The sequence below is a fragment of the Pezoporus occidentalis genome, unplaced genomic scaffold (genome assembly GCF_034315485.1).
Source record: "Pezoporus occidentalis ecotype Australia unplaced genomic scaffold, CSIRO_AGI_Poc_V1 ctg17, whole genome shotgun sequence".
NCBI lineage: Eukaryota > Metazoa > Chordata > Aves > Psittaciformes > Psittacidae > Pezoporus > Pezoporus occidentalis.
In genome coordinates, this window is record NW_026913531.1 from 1287435 (window position 1) to 1305876 (window position 18442).

The following is an 18442-nucleotide window of genomic DNA, read 5'->3' on the forward strand; positions in this document are numbered from 1 at the left end:
TTCCACTAGACTGGGTTTTATATGTCTATATATGTGTATATATACATATATACATATAATAAAAACCAAAATTACGTGGGCAGTTTGTTTCTTCTGCCCATGGCTGCTGAGCCTCCCATTCTTCCTTCTTAGTAGGACCTGTTGCAGGTGCCTGATGCCTCTAGTGCAGCATAAACTTACTGAGTAAGGGCTTTGACACTTCTGTCTGCAAAACACCCTGCCAGGGATGGGAGGAATGACTTGGTGCCAGTGCCACTGACTTACACGGAGTTTAGGTCCAGTCAGACGCTGTGGAAAAGGTGAGCACCATTTTTTTTACCACTGATGTGAAGGAGAGAGTGCCAATCTGTAATGAAAGGCTTGAGAGCAAAGTTAAATGTTTTTCTGCTATGTAAGCAGCAGCGGAAAAAAAAGGAAGAAGTGTTCTGCATTGATGGTGTTTCCAAGTTTCATACATCTTTATAATGAATTTCAAGATCAAGACAATAATTTTGATAGAATTTGTGTGCTGATTACACTCAAAACTGCTAGATCTACCAAATAAAGTAGTTCGTTTTATTACTACAATGGTTTATTTCATAAGGTTCAATCAGGTCTAGTTCAGTAGAGCACTAAAGAAGTGCTCAAACTTCCTACAGAAAGTGAAAAGCCAGCTGGCAAACTCCTTCAAAATAGATTCCAGGTTTGCCAGAATCTCTCCTCCGATATGGACACCAGGCCAAGCATTATTTCAGCATGTTCTTAGGGTGTTCTCCAATTAAGCAAACTATAATAATGCATTTACAGATGGTTTGGGGCTGTCTGTATTCAGAGATGGGTTTCATTCTTCAATGCAGAAACATGACACCACACACCCTGAAATGCAGGCTATTATATTTCTTAACAATGTCTTTCCCTTTTTTAAAGATAAAGCAAAATAAATTACCCTGAAACAATGGAATTCACATTCCTCTATAAGCACTGAATAATATAAATTGCATTTTAAATCTTCTTCTTACAGCTAAGAGAAATAGTTTATGTGGAGGAAGCACTTCAGTAAATATGTCAACCACTGAGCTTCTAGGATGTTTATCTCATGCTCTTTATCCCTGCTGATATGTACTAGCTCCTTCAAGTTCAATGTATACATGTTAATGACCACACAGCTGTTCAAGGTAATGTAATGTAAGAATGCTAAAATGCATAAGCATTTATTTTCATATATTTTCATAACAATATTTTCATATGAATGCTGCATAAAAAAATCACAAAAATGGATCCATGTCTAGAAAAAAGTTACAATGCATTCACAAACTCATAGTCTTGAAAAGAAAGAAAAGATTGTTCCCAGGTTTCTGGAAAAAAAAAAAAAAAAGGCAAAAAAAAACCCCACCAAACCAAAACCACCCCAACTTAACTGGGACTGATGCATCCCTCAGTAGCTGGTCCATATTATTTATTAGATCCAATTGTTTAAAAAGTAGCTTGTGTTGCTGCGTAACACATTTAAATAGTTTTGAGCTCAAGCCACTTCACATTTCTTTAACACTTGAGAGGTTGATCATCTTCCTTCTTTATTTCCTTTAAAGCAAATATAAGTATTTTATTTTACCTTGCTCATACTCCAAATTTAGATCATGTTGCTGTTCTTCAAATGAATCAACAGATGTGGCTTCTTCTGCTAAACCACATATGAAAATTCTTTTAATTTTTTTTATCTATATCTTTTCAAGTGGGTAACTTGTGACCCATGTATTTTTATTTTCACATTGTTTGTTTGCCTGTTAGCTTCACATCTTTGTGCCTATCCAGACCCTTATCTTTGACCTTCTCTGTCTCTGGACCCCAGCTTTCTTGAAGAGCTTGATTAAATTAGATTTTCTTTGAGCACCTGTAACTTGAACTTCAGCCGGTGAATAGCTGTCTATTAAATCTGACTAAATGGGGACCTTTTCATGACCTCTTTCTCAGGCTGCTTGTAAATTTTGTATACCACAGGCAGCTCTGCTTTAAAGACTCAGTAACCTAAAGTCTCTTTCTTTTCTTTTGCTTTAACATTGATGGTGCCTCCTGCCAAAACTCAAAGCACGATGTGTCAGCAATCCTCTCCCCAGCCAAAGAAGGCTAGACACAGCTTGCTCTAGAGCCTGTCAGATCCACTCCATGTGTCAGCCTGAGGGAATCAAATGAGAGCAATGAAACGTGTTTTCTTCCTCCAGAGTCTGTAGCCTCTGGCACCCACTGGTACAGGAGCAAAGGAGGAGCAGTAGCACAGCTGGCTTGGCTCAAGTCCCATAGTTTTAATAGCAAATGTTTCTCATGCAAACTCGCCCCAGCTTATTTTACAACTCATTTGGAAACTGCAGTGTTAAAACTACTTTAATTTTAGTATTCATTTCAATCCCTTTTTCAAGTGACAGAGCTAATCCACCAGTCATTAAAGGGCAGTGTTTAGTTACTTGCAGGGGTCTGGATTCGAAGATACTGCTGGCTTTGTGTCTAAGTAGTGGTTCTTGAGCTTGGCAGAAGTGTTAGCTGTTACCATCTAAACTAATCTGTTCCTCTGGTACAATTTCATGGTGAAATGCAGAGAAGCCTAATGTAGTTCATCTTCCTAACCATAAAAGAGGTCATAAAATGAACATGAAATGCGGATAGACAGGTCCAACTCTCAGCCCACCATCCACTTTCTTGCTCACTGTGCTCTGTTTCTTCAGGCAAAACACAGAAGTGATTGCTGCCTTTTAGAACTTCATCCTTTACCCACCAAATATGAGATATGAGATACATACAGCAGAGCTTTCTGTAACCACAGCCTGCCAGCCTCTGCCATGACCCAGTGGGATCATGAAACTCCAAAATGCCTCAGATCAGGCTACTTTTCAAATCCACACCCTTAGCCTTTTTGTTATTCTCCCTCTCTGAACTGAGAATGAGATTCAGAACCAGTTTGGTATCTGCTAATCATGAGCTTCTGTTGATTATAAAAGTACAAGATTTTTCTTTTAAATGTATTTTAAAAGTATTCAGGTTCAGAAACAGAACAAAGTATTTCACATGTGAGTAGCTGATGCAAGGGCAACAGTGGCTGACTTAATTTCTTACATTAGAAGAAAAAGGAAAGTAGGAGAGCATGTGTCATTTTGATCTAGTTTTGATCTAATGTTTGCCTCGAGAGAAGAGTGAAACCACAGCTGCTCATCCTTCAGCAAAGAAGTGTACACCCAACTTGTAGCCATAAACAATAGTGATCTATGTTTCTCTGGAAACACCGGGTCATTACTTTACTTTATCCTTGATATTTGTGCAGCTCTACACACTTGGTCATTACCGATCTACATGACTGTTCATAATGCAGAAATCATCTCCTTTTGTTTTTTAAAAGTGTGTTTTGATTTACACACTACAGTAGCAAATCGTGCAATGCCGGCATAAATAATCCGTTATGACAAACCCTCAGGGAATAACTCCTGTTGGCAGGATGTGTGTCATCCTGGGATGGTCTGATGCATCAGTAACTGCACCGTAACAATGAAAACATGAGCTTGGCCTCGGGTGTCTCATGGCTCGGGTGGGCCAGCTCAGCTTTGTTGGCAAGGTAATGCAGTTAACTTCAAAAGGGAAGGCGAAGAGGATAATAGTCACTGTAGAGGGCTATCTGTGAGACAGCCAAAGCTCTCTATGATGCATTAAGAAAAGGATTTGAAAGAGACACACTGAACTTTCTGTTTAATTAAACTTGTCATTTTAATTTTAATTTCTTGCATTGTGTGCTGTCTGTAACAAGAATCTGCTATCCATTGGTGCTATACACATATATCAGTAAGAAATCACATTTCCATGATGCTGACTCATAGCCATTTAAGAAGGGAAGGCTCATTAAGGGAATGGGAATTAGCTACACTGTCCAAAGGAGAGTGTCCTTTACCTTTTGGAATCCAGATGTGAGCAGCTTTCCCTCTTCCCTTGCACTCCTGGCAATGTCCTTTAGGAGGTGGACAGATGGAAGCTTATTTCAACAGCTTGCACAACAGAGTGAAAATGTTCAAAGAAGTTCAGGTTTTGTATATGTAGTTCATCTGGCAACATTGTGGTAAAGGAACATCTAAAACTTGTTCTTGCCTTGATAATAATGATCTATCAGTGCAAATTTGCCAGTGGCTGTCAGCTGTGCTGATACCTGTATCTTCCCTGCTTTCTATAAAAAAATGATAATGGAATAGAGTCGTGTTTTGAAAACAAAATGTACGTAAATGTACTGTGGTTTATAGTGCAAATATTGAGAGAAATACTACTAATAGCTTGAAATACACTGTACCAGTAGTTGTAACAGTGTTGAGGACAGATTGGGAAGGGGACAAAGGGGATCAAAGGGGAAACAGCTTCGTCACCCAGCTGCAGAAAAAGCCATTATGGCATTTGCATAGTTCATATATTCACCCTCCTTGTCAGGGGCTCATCTGCTGTAGATACCAGAGTAGCTGCTCCAGAAAGACAGCTTGTTACACCCTTCCTCCCTTACATCTGAGAAGTGTCATCTAGAGAAGTTCCATCTAGCGAATTCCTCTGTAGGAGGATGCATTTCTTGGGTCACTGGCAGCAGCTTACTGTGATGGTGTCTGTCACAGAGATGAACAGAATTATTTTTATGAAGTGGCAGCAGTTCTCACAATCCTGAATCATACCAACTTTTTACCTGCCATTTTATCTATTAACCCTCCACTAACTTTGATGCAAATGTCTTCTTGTTTCCATTTTTTGTTAAACAAAGTATCAGCAGATGGCAAGCCTTCACTGCTGCATCTTGATCATGTACCTGTAACTAAACACAGACCAGACTTCGTTTCTTCATCCTTTTTCAATGGACACCTTTTCCCTCCTTACTCACACCAGCCCACAGGATTAAGAGTAATGTTCCAGTACTTATATGTACAAACTTACATGTATCCACAAACTGCAAAAATTGTTATATATTACTGCACCAGGTACATCATGTCTAGGAAAACTGGATTTGATGCACACAATTACTTGACTAGCCCCAGTGCCTTCTAATAAGGTGATTTGAAGGCATTGGTTAGAGTAGTGTGGTAGAGGTTCCCAAGTTGTGAATTCTCCTCAGGTGTGTATACTTTGCAGCCAGGTGTAGGACCTGCTGTCACTAGCAGTGGCCACCACCAGTGCTGCAACCAGTGTCCTTGCTAGTGATGGTACCTGGCTTTAAAAGGTTTTGAAAACCAAATTTAGAAACCTGTCTCCCCTCAAAGAGTGCTGGTAAATATAGTAGGTGGGAAAGCTGAATGAGCCCTGCCCTAGCTGCCCTCAGTAGATAGCCCAACACAAATCTGCAAGCAGGCAGAATCTCATAGTCCTGGACTACCGCCAGCCCAAATTGTTCTCCTGGTGTTTGTCTGCACTAGGTACACACAGCAGCTGAAACACATACATCTCTTAGCTGTATTTAAGTATTGCAAGGACTCTGACTGTGTAACGGTTCTGACACACTATGCTGTCTGTTCACAAGGATGAGAGCTTCTGAACGCTCTGCATAAGCCTTCAGTAACTGCAGCTCAGCTCTTCAGCAGGAATTATGTTAGGCAATACACAAGAGTATTTTAGGGCACTGAATACTGCACCAAAACACTGCAGCTTTATGGTGCAAAGTGCCGCAGGCACATGATTTGAATGTGCTAAAAAAACATTCCAGTTCGTATCTGTTTGAGTATATTCTGTCTGTACCAAGCCAGTTTTATGCCAGACTAGATAATGCCAGTTCCCCCCAGACAATATAAAGCCGGTATCATTACCAAACTGCATACTCTGGGTAATTGGCACCAAAAGTGCCCTCACTGCTCCTGCCCCATCGATTTGGACTGGAAGGTGATCCAGTGCCACACAAATCAAATCTTAATGGCTTGTCAGCATGTTCTTACTAAAACCAAAGTTTCTTCATTATCTCAGCTTCTGTTTTTTCTAGAATACATAGGAGCACAAGGAAATTAATATTGACCAGTGCAGCTGTTTCCTACCTCCTTCCATCTCTGCGCACACACACACACACACACACACACACACACACACACACACCGGGACACCATTCTAATAGGGTTTTGTGTAAACAGCAGTTGGCAAAAATCCTGAAGTCCCTTCTAAGGCAGATATGACATCACTGTGACACACATCTCAAGTTCCTTCAGAGAATTACTTCTTCCAGATAACACCCACCAAAGAAACTGAGCAAGCTGGGAGTGTTTCTGGAGGGCCTTATCCATCTCTGAAGATAGCGTCAGACTTTGAGTCGGTGCAGGGGAGGCAGGTGTGGAGCTATAGCTGAGCCTGCCCTACCCCTGGTGGTCCCTGTTGCTCTTTGTGGACTTGCTAAGTGGGATTTGCCAAACACAAGACTTGTGTGGTTGATCCCAACTCCACACTTTCCCAGTTAAAGGAAAGCCATTTCATAGGGGTGGGCTGAGGCCAGGCAGCAGCACAGCAGGAGGTGTCACTCAGGGAGGGGACCAAGCACCATGGCCTCACTGGAAGCAGCTCCCTGGGCCAGGGTTAGGTCCCACCTACAACCTCCCTGTGGCACTACCCAGGGGCTCCCTCCCCAGTGCAGTGACTCTGCATAGTCCCCAAGCCTTGGCAGCTAGATGTCCTGGTGGGGGGATGATCTCAGGGCCTTCAGAAAATAGGCACGGTGGGCTTTTACATGTGTACAGCTGGTCTGCACAAACACCATGCTTTCTGGTATTTTCTTTCAATCTGTAGCAAAATGTAAAGTTCCCAATATTGTTGGAAAGGAAAATGCCACCCAGCCAGCAATCTGGTCCTTACAGCAGCTGCTCAGTCTCAGTGCCCAAAAGTCAAGATTCAATCAATTTAGTCTTGGATGCTTTTTCAATTTCAGATAAACCAGAGCCTTCAGTACTCAACAGCTTTTAGAAAATACACGCAATTATATATGATACATTGGATTAATTTCAAAATACCTGACTTGCAGTGGTACACTTCCAAAGATAATTTCATTAGGGATTTTCTTGCCATGACAGTACTTGGAAAAAGATCCTCCAATTTCCTTTGCATAAGTAACTCTCACTGAAATAAATGGAGCGACTTCACAGGTACAGTCTGCTGAAGGTCTCTCTTTTCTTTCCACAGACCAGATTAACTGCTTTGCAGGCCAGATCTAGACAGAGGGTCATTGGCTGATTATCTCTGCTAAGAGCGCGAAAAAGGATTATGTATTATAACCTTTTATGTTATGGTCAGTGGCTTGAACTTGGCCCATGTGAGCAGTGGCTTGATGTCATTTATGGGAGCAGTCTGTAGTTGTGAATTCTGGCCATGCTTTTTATCAAGTAAATAGACTGTCCCATGTAAAATCTGAATAAATTTTATAGTTTTTTAATCTGCAATTTGAAATGGCAGCAAAGGTGCTCCAGGGTGAGACCCTGTAGATGTGCTGGGTCTCACCATCATCAGTTGGAAAGAGCTGTCAAAATCTAGCCCTCGATTACAGTATCCAGTGCAACCATCATGTCCAGAAAGTCCTGCTGATGTCAAGAACAACATTCCTCAGAAAGAGGAAGAGCCATCCTATTCTGAAGCCAGGGATAGGGAAAGCATTACTTGGAAGAGCAATATCATAAAACCAACAGTAATGTTACTTAACTGTTTTTCAAGGTTAGTTCAAGCAGATGTTCTACCACTTCTAGTAGCATAACCAAGTTGAAATGCTCTCAGCAGAGTGAAGCAGTTCTTCATCCCCACCAGGTGTAAAAGTTGCAGGCAATAAGTTGTGTGAGTAGCTGGTAGATTTTTAAATTAGAAAGGCAAAGGGAAAAAAATTAAAAAACATTCTTTTGGTTGACTTACGCTGGAAGTTTCCATTTGGGTTTGGGTTTGCACTAATTAACATCCATTTGCAAAGATGTTGGGGCCACCCCCACCAAACACCTTGTGTTTGGAGAAAAGTGTCAAGGGCAAAGCATTGCTGAATAGTAGTAGTAAATACTTAGGTATGTATCCACATGTACCCACCAGCGTGGTATTAACCACCCACAGGGTATTTTCTATGGTAGATACAATAGTATGTGGAAATAGTTGGAAGTTAAATATCTTGTACAATCACCTGATGAAAACAAAATGAAAAACAAACAAACAAAAAATCTAAATTTTCCATTTGTAAAGCTTGACATTTTCCAAAAACTTCACTTTTTCACTGGGGGAAAAAAGTAAAAGAAACAGGAGAGTCTCAGTCTGCTCTGGTCTTACCAGAAACCAGACTTTGTAGAAATAATACCAGAAAGAAGTTTGAACATCATTTGACATGTTATTTAAACAGTAGCAACAGGATCCAGGAGGGCAATTCAGCTTGATTGCATTATCACAGCTGGTGTACCGGTGTTACTTGAGAAAATGGGCATTTGGGATTTTCTCTCCATTTTGTGTCTCTGCTTTAAGCCTGGGTCATGCTGGCATTCTCTGCGAAGTTGTTGCCTTTTCAAGCTTAAAAAAATTAGTTGAGAGTTAATGTTTGAATTTTTTTTTTTTCTCCTGCTCCCATCCCAGTCAGTCATCCTCAAAAAACCAGTTCTCTGTTAAAGATGTTAGCTTGGTTTCTGCCAGAACATGCTGCATCTGTCCTGACTTTACATTGTAACTCTAATGCAGCAGCTCTTCCCAGTGATTTTCCTCCTGATCTCTTTGCACTTGCTCCACCCCTGACACTCACTGAACACTGAAAGCATGGTATTAACACAGTTTAAGGAAGACATATTTCTCACATCTCTTCTATAAAATATTTAATCCTCAGCAAATGATGCTTTTTTAATCCGTTTTTTACATTCATTGAGAACTATGGGTTGTCTCTCAGGCATAGTTCTTGTCGTGGTTTGAATTGGATTATTTAAGAAGCACTGATAAGTTGCCTAAGAGCTTTTATTGGCAAAGTATCACTTCTACAGACTCAGAAGTTGTATTTGTTTCCTTGGCACTTTGGCTAATCCCAGTTGCAGAAAGCCTTGTTGGAAGTAGGACGCACAGCAGAAAACAAGATCTGGGACCACACATCACATAGAGAGGAGGACCAGCTACTGAGGTATTGGAGTAAAGGTTACATATTAACAAGAGTTTTTATCAACAGTTTCTGTCAGAAGAACTCATAGGGGATCCCAGTATTAATTTAAAGCTAATCTCCTAACAGTTTCCAGGAAAAAGGGCAGAAACACAACAATTTTCTGTGATCCCAGGGAGTGACTTGTGAAGCAGCTCAGGGTTTCAGATTGCTTTCTACCTCCTCAGCAGAGCAAGTCAAATCTGCTGTCTCTGAATGGGGACAATGCAGATTTTATGGCATGACAGTTTCTGTGAAGACTGAGTGCTGACTTTCTTTTCAGTATTGGCCTGAATCCATTAACTGTATGTGAATGCACAATAGTCAAAATTTTCCACCTCAATCTATTCATTAAAACTGCAGTCTGTTGTGTGGCTTGCTCAGTGCAGAGAGACAACATTCAACAGTTTCTTCTGTTGTGTTTTGGTCAATAAAGCTGCTGGTCCAGATTCATTCCTGGTACAACTCCAGTGATGCAGTGTGGATAGACGTTGTCTTTTTTCTCCCTCTCTGAATTAAATTGTCAACCAAAAAAGATGACAAATCTTCAAAAGTACTTTGCTTAAACGAGGCTGAAAATGTCATTGAGCAAAGACAAATAGAGGAATTTCAATTTAATATTTACTTCAGGTTTGCTGACAACTGGTTGTTAATTTGATCTTTCCAGGTTAAGTTTAGACAATAATCATAAATCAAGGTGAAATACAAGATGAGTTAAATAAAGCTACTTGGAACCTTTTTTTTTTTTCGGATATATCTTTTGGAGCTTCCATGCAATGTGAGGACTGTTGAAACTGCATGATGACTTGAGCATATGAAGAAGTGCCAATGAGTGAGAACTGCCTGAGTGAAGCACTTTTCTGTTCTTCTGTTTTATTACTGCATGGCCTCTGGCTTCAAGACCCAAGCAGAGGCCAGCTGGAGTGGGCAGGCAAATTTACAGATGTTAACACTTCCCTTTGGCATTTTCTTTCATCGATGTCCAGGATGTCATCTGCAGTCTTCTAGGGGCTGATGTGCAGTTTGGAGGTGAAAGACAGAACTTACTGGAGTCTCCAGGGTACCAATTAATAACCTAGGACATTGTGCTTTATCATTTGAAAGTGTACTCTGATTATTAATGTTTTTCATGAGGAGAAGCAAAAACCTCTGCGTTACCAGTGGGACTCATCTCGGTGGGACTGTCACCACTAGGTGGCACGAACCAGATGCAGCAGGAAACGTGTCGGAAAAAATGCTGAAACATTTAATGCTTTGCTGAACAGCTGCCATCCAGTAAGTGAAAAAACTATCACCATCACACTAGCCATCAGCACAGGACTCTTCTGGAAAGCCCACTTCATTCTGGTTTGTACAGCAGTCTGATAGATGACAAAGGAAGGAGAATATGTTTGGAACAGAACCTCTGTGTTGCCTCCTCCCCCCAGGGCAAAATGAAAATTCATTGCTACTAATAAGGGTTTTTTTTTCCTGTATTTCTGCAGCCAGGTATTTAAAGCATGCACGGGTTATTTGGTTTGGGGTTTTTTTCCCACTTGGAGCTACAGTGACGTGGACAGCTAGGACAGTGGACCTCATAAGAATGAGGCTAGCTGGCTGCCATTGCTGTCCCATTCTCTTTGGCCACGGCCAAAGAGCTCACCCGGTGCTTGCTTTTAGGTTGTAAATTGAAGTGTTTCAGCTTCACTTCACCTCCAGGACAGTACTGACACTGCACTGCAGGTCTGAGGAGAGCTGCTTTCACAGTGACCTCTGAGTGGGATGTACAAAGCCTTGGGTGGCTCTCCAGGTAGGTATTAGAGATCCCAAGATACTTCCAGTTAAAGTAAGTAATCCTCAAGATTTCTTTAGGGATATGCACGCTGATAAACAGCTCAGGTTTTATTCAGATTACTTTAAGCAGCATTTTTAGATAATTATGGTAACTGATCTCAGAATAGAGGAAAGCTGGCCTCACTGTTTACAACAAAGGAGACTGTGAGCTACAGAAACATGTTCTGGTTAGGCTTGCAACTCTTGGTTAAGCTTTGGTAACAATTTTTTATTTATACAGCACCATAGATGTGGAAAGCACTTTAGAGAGAGGATATGTGCTTTAAATATGGTGTCATATATGCAGAAGGCACAGAAAATAAAGAAAATGGAAGGTCGTTGTGCTAAAGCACCTATGTTTTAAATGAGATTAAGTGCAGGATAAGATGACAATAAACAAAGGGCTGGATGAAAGGCTGGCAATGGTGAACAGTCAGACTTTATAATATGACCATATCTTATTTCCTTCTAGATTTTTTTAATACAGTAAATTTATTGTAATAGGATTTCTGGACAGCATCCACTTTGAAAGCCTGTGCAGAGGTTAGCAAGAGAAGATTGTCTGAAAAAAATTGAGGCATGTCAAAGGATTTTTTTTAAGGGAGTCTGAGGTTGCAGGAAGGTTGTTTTTTTTTCTGATCTTTTTAGATCAGAGTCTACATCTTTAAAAAAACTTCTAACAATTGCCATTTCTTATAGAGGCAGAATTTTTTAATACATTACTCTTATATAAGTTCCTGAGTCATTTGTGTCAAATGTGAATTTGGTTTGGTTTCCTGGAAGTGTGATGCTACACCCAGACACTTCAGTGACGGAGGTTATACTCATGAAGCCAGTCAGAAACTCCATGCAAGGCTAAGAGTTTCCTTACAGGAAACTTGATTTTTGGCAGAAAACAAAGAAAGTTCTCAATTTTAACCGGTGAGTTAAAAAAAAAAAGAAAGGAGGGGGAAATGTTTTTTTTATATGTATAACATAGAGGAAGGCAAACTATTTCTGTAAAAATCTTCCTTTTGATAAAAGCTGACTTTTCATCAGCACAAGTTTCAGTCAACAGTTCTCAAACATTTCTAAAGCATATATGTCAGTTCTTGCACTGTCAATCTATTGCCTGAGAAGGACTGCAGTTTACTTGCACTTGTCAATTATACGCAATTTAGGATCAGATTTATTATGGACAGCATTTAGGAACACAAGATAGCCAAAGAAGCCTTGAAGCTTGCACAAGGGCAGAGGCTTGCTCAAGGGTCTTTGCTTGGAGCAGGCTTTCTGCTTGGGCAGAGATGCTTGACTACTCTTTGCCTCTGTCTGTGGAACCAGAGCTTTGTCTCACCGTATTTTCCACTGGCAGCACCTACCTCTTGAGAGGCACTGCAAGAATGCACCTCATATCAGGGGCATATGATCAAAGCTCTGCAAATTCAAAACACCCAGTATTCACACTCTTCCTTTCTGGAGAGAGGCTGGAGTTTGGGCTGTTTCACCAACAATCAGTGTGTGCCATTTCAAAGGCCAAAAGAAAGTCAGGGAGCGACACTCATTGCACTAGATCCTGAAAAACGCAGCCCTGGATTTCCTCATAAAAATCTGCTTTGCCCCTATCCAGCCCAGCCCTTCACATGCCCCCACCCAGTGTGGAAAAAGATACAGCATTTGTTTTCTGTGCAGCCTTCCTGAGCAAAGGAGCTTGCTTGGTAGTGATGGGCCTATTACATTTGGATCTGTGTTACAATCAAACAAACTAATTTTGACCAGATCTTCTTGGGACAATCTCCTCACTTACTCTCTTTCTTTTATGTTTGTTCTTTTTAGAAATACATCTAGAGATCAGCAACTGGAAATCTGTGTCCTAGTAGCAGCCATTGGATTATTAGTGTTTGATTTTCCTTAAGGGAAGTGTTTTCTTATGTTAAAATACTGTGTGATACTGCTGTCTGAGGTGCTACACAAAACATCTGTACTCATTTCCATTAACTGCTTGCATGCTGGATCAATATTCAAACACAGTCATTTGTTCTCTGTGATACCACCAAGCATCCAAAATCTGTCTTGAAAAACTGGGTGGTTAATGTGAACCAGGCATTTGAAAATAGATCAGCCAGCCCACCCATGATTATAAGCTCGAACATAAGGGAACATGTTTTACAAGGTCAATTCCAATTAAAGCTCCTCTCCCAACCCAAATATCTTTAGTCTCCAAAGACTACTTGTATGCATCATTTCACTTAGGCAAGTCTGTTTTGTGATTACTTCCAATTACTTCCCTGCCCACGTAGCTTTCTCACCCTCATCCACCATGGTTACAAAGACACACGTAAAGATGAAACTGGCCCTAGTGTACTACGGCTGCATTCCTTGGGTGCTTATTTTGTACGGCTGCCTTCACAATGTGAGAATAAGCCAGCACATGGGGGAAGGAGAAAGAACTGCTCAGATGATGATGCTTAGTAGATCACATTCCTGCTATTTTAGTTACTAGTTTTACTTTTTTTACTCTGCAGTTTATACACATGCATAAAGTTGCAAAGGTGCTGGAAAGAGTGTTTTTTGATAGCCAAAATAGAATTAAATTCTACGCCTTAAGCATGGATCGGAGTCAAACCTCCTGATCTAAACTGGAGGGAAGCTCAAATGTCAAGGGCAGATTTTAATCTTAATTCTCTGCATGGAAGTCTGAAGTAGCTCCACACTTTGTCACATGTGGTGTTTTGTTGGAAACCTCACTGGGAGCACAGTTTGAACCAAAATGTGTGTATTTAGTCTTCAGTGTTTTGATTTGTATTGTGAAAGAAATGTGCTTGTGGACTCTGGATCAATCCAGGACCAAGAACCAAAATCTGTTGCAGCCCATTTTAATCAAAAAGCATGTCTTAAAAATGTTAATATATTTGCAAAGGGCAATCAGGGCACACAGAATTGTATTATTTAAACAGAGTAGAAAGGTACTTTTCTCTAAACTCTACCAAAATATGTTGATTTCTTTCTTACTTTTCAACAGGCATGAGAAACGATGGGCTTCTGCAACTCTTCTATGCCAGGAAAGGGGAGTGATTCCGTCTGATTCAGTATTTGCTTCCCTGCTTTGCATCAGCCTGGTAGTACAAAGGGAGGTGGGAAATGGCTGGTCTCTTGAGCTGGCTGCCCTTTCCCTGGGGAGCTCCTGGCCAGCACTGAGCTGCCACGTACCCCTTGGTGCACGGGAAGAGGAAAGGCAGGGAGGAAGGTGGTCCCATCCCATCCCAGCTGCCATCCAGTCCAGTGGGACACTCACTCTTTGGGACAGCAGAGCAGCCTTCGGGCTATAACTGTCTTTTTCAAGACATCTCTTCGCAGCTCGGGCATGCCAGAAAATCAGGCCCAGTGGAGTTACACCAGTATGCGTGAGATAATCAGGGTCCTGGCTCTTTAGTTTCATTGTTTCTTATTGATGATGCAATATGACTAATTTCTTAGGAATAATAGCACTGCACTCAAACATGCCCCTTTCAGAAATAGCTTCCTCACAGGCTCATTAAGGGTAATCTGTTATAAAAAAAACCTCTTAGTTCCTGAGAGCAGAATAACTCTTAGTGTCACAGATATTCCTTTCAAAATATACCATCTTGCTGAAGTATTATATAAAAGTATAAGGTGGCATTGTGCCACGTTTGAGTAGTGCTTTTGGACAGGCCATTTCTCCAACCTGTTAAAAAAAATTCAAAACCCATATATTTTGTCCTGGTTTAAACCCAGGCAGACAGCTCATTCACTCACTTCCCCCCCTTCTTGCCCTCCCCCTACTCCCGGAGGGACAGAGGGGAGAATCAAGAAGAATGCAACTCCCATGGGTTGAGATAAGAACAGTTTAGTAACTAAGGTATAACACAAATCACTACTGCTACCACCAATAATGATAAAGGAAATAACAAGGGAAAAGAATACAACACCTCACCACCAGCCGACCGATAACTCGCCCCCCCAGCCCGACCGAGCACCGACCAATACCTCTTCCAACCCCGCAGTCGCAGCCCTTCTGGGTAACTCCCAGTTACATCCTGGGCATGACGTGCTGTGGTATGGAATACCTCTTTGGTCAGTTTGGGTCAGGTGTCCTGTCTCTGCTTTCTCCTGGCTTCCCCTCCTCCCTGGCAGAGCATGAGGCTCACAAAGTCCTTGGCCAAACCAAAACATCCTTGTTATCACCTCTGTTCCCGAGCTGAAAGTCAAAACACTGCACTGCACCAGCTACCAAGAAGGAGAAAAATGACTGCTACTGCTGAACCAGGGCAATTTCAACAGAGATGGTTTCCTTTCTATCTCCCTCCAGCACCAAGGCTTGGCGTTTGCTGGTGTGGGGCTGTCACTGCACAGTATGCTAGTAGTGCCAAGATCTTGAATTAGAGGTCTGAACTAAAGAAAGCAGATATTTAACTGAAAGGAGATCCCAAGCACACACAGAACATTTCTAATCAGTGTCTGTAAATACAGCTGATGGTAAAGGAATCCTGCCATTGAACTGATTGCTCCAATCAGATTTGGTTTTAATTGAGTTCAGGTGTAAACAATTTTTAAAAAGGAAGCAGTACTGTAGAAGTAATTGGGGTTTGTGTACTTCCAGTTGGGATTGGTGGTGAATTTTGAAATTCCTCTTCTGCTTCTCTCTGACGATTATGTCAAGTATGTGAACTTCTAGCACATTTCTCTTTCTTTGGCATAGGAAGACAAGAACATCTGTATTAGTCCACTCACCCAAAAGACAAGAGGCCAGAAAGGCTTTACACATGAGTGTCATGCTACAAGTTCAGTCTCCACGATTTCTGCAGGTCCCACAAATCTAGCCCCAAGTGTTAAGTGTGGGTTCCTAGGAAAAATGGTCATTGGATGAACATGAATAGAAATGGCATAAAATGGCAAATGTTCTGGTACAATATCAGCCTCAAGATGAAAGGAATTCTTCTGAACATGGAAATATTTGTTCAAATGCCTGAGAAATTTTCCATTGCCCTCGTAACAGTTAATCTGGAAACTTTGCTTTACTGCTTCCCACTGTTTTTCAATTTGAAAAGTTTAGAAGGTCATATTAGAAAACAAGAGGTACTAGGAAAGATGCCATATATTTATTACATATACTTATACAGTAGATTTAGGTTTTGAGGAGAAAAAGAACAAACATACACATTTGAATGAAGCAATATAGCATACACATGTCATCAAAGTTTGCTGCATTGAGCATATATCTTCTCACTTACATAAAATCTCCCAGACAGGTCTGATCTTTACAGAACAACAGTAAGTGGGCTAGCAGGCAGACTGTACATGAAATGTTATTCCCAATAAGCACACTTAATCAGAGACCTGTGTCTGTGCTTACTTTCTGCAGGAGCTGCCCATGTTCTGAAGAGTCAGGAGTTATACCTGTTTTGACTAAGCTAGACCTCTGGAGCAGATGTTGTATTGATCACATTTCCAGGACACAGATCACTGTACAGTCAAAGTCACCTTAGGCAGCATATTTCAGAGCTATGTATAAAGAATATTGATTTTTGGATGCCTATTTCTAAATGGAGAAAATGCAACATCTGCATCTTTCCTCTACCTGAGCTTGCACCTGGTATTTCCATTTCTTTCTGTGCAGGCTGGCTGTAAAGTACTTCCTTCTATCATGCCCTCTGCATGTTTCTAATACCTAATCTCACTGCAGTAAACAGCAGCCATTTTCATGGGGACAAGCTCAAACCTTGAAGATGTGGATTAAAACCAAAGTGAAGGAGAGAGGTATAAACTACTTCAGCTTTTGATTTCACACCGAAAGCCCCTTGCTGCTAGGAAACTGTATATAGTGTTTTGTTCAGTATTTTGTTCAAAATACTTTGCCATGCTGTTGCAAAGGATCCCACAGCAAACATGTGTCACCTGTTACCTATTACCAGCTCATTAACTGATTCCCAGATTAGGAAGTGGAGCATCATCACAGAAACAGAGAACACAGTGACACAAAACAATGGTCCCATGAGAAGAAAGGAGATTTCTCACAGCCCAGCCACTTAGCTCGCAAGGCAGAAGCAAAGGCTTACACTATTATTGGTACCCTCATCACTTTGGTCACCAATATTGAAGAAAGCGTGCCTCAAAATTATTTTCTTCACACATTTTTGCAAGTGCACAAAAACATAACCACAGAATAAGGTTAGCTTTAAATTAGCAATAACTCCTGTGGCATGGAGGCTGTTCTTACATGATGTTCCTCAGTGACTCTTCTGAATTAAGATGGTCCCCACAGGGAGCAAACATCACACGTCGCATGTAACACACTGTGCCCTGCTTCTTTGAGCAACATAAGCATTGCCAGACTCTAGTAAGTCCAACAAGTGGGCCCAGCTCACCATGCAGAGGCATATTTAAACTGACATCTTAAATTTTTATCTAGTATTGAGACCTTTATACAAGCTGCTCTTGTAAGCTACACTGACAGATACAAGGGACCACATTAAAATCTTGGCCTCGTTAACAAATGTAGGCTATTTAAAATGTCTTGCATTAGTAACACTGGAGTTAGATGATGTATGGCTAAATCAGGTGATTATGGAGAGAAAGAGAGAGTTTTTACACTATTTGATTGGTTATGAGACAAGGCCCTTAGTGACATGGTTTAGTGGTGGGTTTGGCAGTGCTGGGGAACGGTTGGACTTGATGATCTTTAAGGTATTTTCCAACCTCGTTGATTATATGATCCTGCGTTCTCTATTCATGTAGAGAGCTCATTCATTATGCTTTAGCTAAACATATGGAAGGTTTTAAAAGTGCCTTTTACATTAGGAGCTAATATACGATACATTGCAACATAAAGTTCTTTTATAAAATCTAGCCTTGTTTGTCACAGTAACATTGGGAAGTCAGTGAAGATTATTTTTGTGAGCTAAAGGTGCAGAATTTGGCCCAATTTTTTATATTTGGCCTGAATGGATTTATGCGATTGCTGCTGCATTTATTTCTGTTTATAACTAAAAGCAAGTTGCTTTCTATGGGAATTTGAATTGTGCTCTGTGTATTATTTACATGTGTTGAAAGAAGCATTGATGTACAATAGGAGCCAGTATAAGACTGTAGCAGGGGAAAGCTATTAAAACATATACACGCTGAACTCATTAGCTAAATTTATCTGGTATTATTTTTAGTAAAAGTCCAGATGACTTTGTATCCCCAGTACATCTCCCTGGGCTTGTAAATGATCTATTTGTAAAAAAAAAAAAAAAAAGAAAAAAAAAGAAAAAAAAAATGCTTAATACAAATTGATCAAATTATCTTTCTTTCAGGAATGAGTTTCATCCACAATCTAGCACAACACTGAAAGGCCACGGAGGCTGCCTTTGTAGCCCAGTGGTTGCAGACTCACATCAAATCCCATCTTCCGTCTGCATATCCTGCTTCCCTAGCTGAGTATCCTTTATCAAGGCACAGTTACGCTGTGTCTAATGGAACCTCTGCAGAAGAGGAGGAAGTGCAATAAACTACATTGAAACCTGGTGTCTCGCTGGTCTGCAGCAGAGGAGGCGTGGAGTC